The sequence below is a fragment of the Crocodylus porosus genome, unplaced genomic scaffold, assembly GCF_001723895.1.
Source record: "Crocodylus porosus isolate Cpor-Errol unplaced genomic scaffold, CroPor_comp1, whole genome shotgun sequence".
Lineage (NCBI taxonomy): Eukaryota > Metazoa > Chordata > Crocodylia > Crocodylidae > Crocodylus > Crocodylus porosus.
In genome coordinates this window covers 45051630-45054983 of record NW_017728910.1, presented here as the reverse complement: position 1 = coordinate 45054983, position 3354 = coordinate 45051630, and positions in this window count along the sequence as shown.

Sequence of the window (3354 nt, the reverse complement as noted above, 5' to 3'; positions counted from 1 at the left end):
GCGGCCGCACCTGCAGGGCGGGCTCTGGCCCGCGAGCCTCGCGCAGCGGCCTCGGTGGGCGCTGGACTGACCCGGTGCTGACGGGCTGCCCTGGCCGGGGCGCGGGCGGTAGGGGTAGCGCCGTGGGATGAGGGGACCAGGCTCTTGGTATGGCTTATCAGCACCTCAATAGCTGGAGAAACTGGCCTCTGCAAGCTTTTGCTGCAAGTCTTTCCAACTATCTTTTTTTTCCGCATTCTCAGCCAAATCGGTCTGACCAGATTTCAAATCCGAGAGTCCATCCTCCACCAGAAGTGGCCGTACCACTGGCAAACATCCTCCACTCCCATCTGGGGCTTCAGATGTTCCCAAATCCTTTGGCAGGCATCCTAGTTGCAGTCCAAGTCCTCAGGCTTGGGGTTTGGGTGCCGCTGAGTTTTGCTTGTCCTTAGTCATATGGCTTCAGAAGCAAGCTAGGGAGGGGTCTCCCATTTCCATGAAGTGGGCATAAAGCCACGGTTAACTATTATGCATTACCTGTGTGGGTACTGTCCTATGTCAGTGGAGCGGTCTTCCCTAGGTGCAACTAGGAATGGTATTTCACCTACCAGGAAAGCATAGGATTATGCTTGATCTGAGCCGAAAAGTTATATCGCATTTACCCAAAGCACCCTGTGCCTGTGTGCTGGAGCAGAGCTCTTTCAGCAGCTTTTCTTTTAATGGACTGTGAGGTTTGTACAGTCTTCACGTAAGTGAGCAAGATGCAGCAAAGAGGTTGAGAAGCTGGTGGAAGCAGCAGAGAAGGATGGAAAAACTCGTCTCTCTCCATCTCTTCTTTGAAGATGTGATGTTCTGTGCCCTGTCCCTGTCTCCACTGTTTCTCCTGTTTTCCCCTCCACCTCCCTCCTTTCCCCTCACCCCAGATTGTGACCAACTTCATACATGCTACACATGAACTTTGTTACTGAAGTGCACTTCTTAAATGGCATCACTGTGGAACTAATTCCAGGATTTCTGCCATGTGACTTCAGAAATCAGGCCCTCTCAAATGCATAGGAGGATGGTACCTCATGACTAACTGACATAAGGATCAAACTACAAGCATACTGCTGCTTAAGATGGTTGGTATTGGCCAGAAAATCCTATCAGAGAAAATGGGAAGCTCCCTGTCTTGGGATGTGGGGTGGCTGTTCTGCTAGTCATCCGTAGGACAATAAAATACTGATTTCTGGGCCGATGAAGATAAGTTCCCCTCTAGCACTCGCCATCATTGCTTCCTAGCTTTTATGCAGAGGTCTGCTTTAAATCTGGTTTAAGAGGACAGTCTCAGCTCTCTCAAAAAGCAGAGTTGCAAGTAAACTTCTTTTTCTCACTTTTTGGGTCATGAAATGCTGACTTGCTCCCCATGCTATAATGAGTAAATAACCTGAAGAATGGCTACATGGCTCCTTCATCATATGATGGCTATCTGCTGTAAATGAAAATGATAGTAGCCTACTGCATTGGAAGTGTGGAAAAGCAGCATTAAAATTTAGTAGCTTCTTACCCAAGTGTCTCTTTGGGACTAAAATGGCTTGCCTTCCACGTCATGTAGATAAGCGACTGCTCATTAATTCTTCACATTTGGAATGGAGTATGGCCAAGTAAAGGGGTTAAAGTCTCTATTCTACTCATCCTCAAGCAATGCTGAAGAGGAAATTTTTTGAGGCTTGTGAGGGGAAGGATGCAGATGGGTGAGGAGAGGGGTCTTGGAGAAGAAGGATATGTGGCCTACTCAAGCTACAAAAAAAAATAAATAAATAAAAAGCAAGTATAGTACTGGCTTATTAACAGGGAGGTAGGTCTTGCGTCTTTCTGAGTTGAGGCTGTCGCAGCCAGCTTGAAGCAGCTGCACTGATGAGATATTGGAGCAGGCACTCAGGGGTGAGACACAGGGCCAGATAATTAGCTGATTATCTGGTCCAGTGCCAGCGTATTGCCTAAAACAGGGTGAAGATGTGCATTTCTCTTATTGCTCATGTCCACATATTGCTCAACATCTAATCTTTGTGAAAAACAAATCCAGCCTTCAAGCCTGTGTGGGGGTGGGCGTGGACAGGAAGAGGCATGGAAACTGCATATAAAATGTGGGCAGATCTCCCTGTGATCCAGGGATTTCCATCTGAGGTCAGTACACAGTCTGAACAGATTTCAAGGCTGGAATATGGTCTTGTTTTGCTAATGAACGCTGCTGGAAACGCTGCTCTTGCTTTAATCCATGTTATGCCATTTGAGTTCAGTGACATGCCAATGTGCACAGTCTGAAAATTCTGGCCCCTCTTTGTAGGTGAAGCTTGAGATGGTAATAGCAGCTTGCTGAATGAGAGCAAATGATCTATCCATCATGTGTTTTCTCCTCTTTTTCTCTGACTCTTCTCTTCCTTGTTTCCTACTCCTTTCCTCTCCCTTCCCCCTGGAAAACCTTTCCTGTAGCAGTTGCTGCTTCCTTTTCATAGGTTTCACTCTATCCTATATCCTATTCCACATAATGCTGTGACTGGTGATTATGGATGATGATGGATAGAGAAGCCTACAGGATATCAAGTAGAATTTCTTTGGGGAGCAAAGAGACTCCCCCCCCCCCCCCCCCCCACACACACACTCACTTTTTTGCATCTTCCTTCACCAGCCCTGTAGTTGCCTCCCACAACAGCAGTGCTCTAGTTCTCACTTTGCCACAGTTGCTAGAAGCTGGGGAGTCTGTGGCTCGAGAGCTGTTGTTGCTCACTGCAGTGGAAAGCAGTTAGTGTTAACTTGTATTTGGCTCTCACCTGGAAACTTCTCACACTCTTGAGGCTTGCTTGTAACTTAAATGTTGCTCTGCCTGTCCCATTCAATCTGAATAAGCCATCTGGGCTGTAAATGCAGCAGAGGGGCTGGATCTGCCTGGCCCTTATGTTTGACCCCTTCCCCCGTTGCCCAGCTGTACATCACTGCCGCAGATGGTTTGGCAAAGCAGACTTTGTTGCTTCTGGTAGAGCATTTTCAATATAAGTGTTGTGAAAGGTGCAAGTAAAACCAGTCTGTTTCAAGTGGGGATGGCTGTTGAGCTTGATCTGCTTTTTGTTCCCTTGCTTTGTTAATCTTTGATCCCTTGCCTGTGAACACTTGTTTTGTGAGTCACATTGTATGCCTGTAGCATGACCCAGCTCCCTGCTTTGGTTAGCTTTAGGACACTGGGCCCAGCCGCTCCATTGGAAGGCCAAGGCAGAGATGGAACTGGGGCTAGCTTCCCAGATTAAGGACAATAAGAAGTCCTTTTTTTAAATACGTAGGGGGTAAAAAGAAGGTCCTGGGTAATGTGGGGCCCTTGCAGGACGCCATGGGAAACTTGGT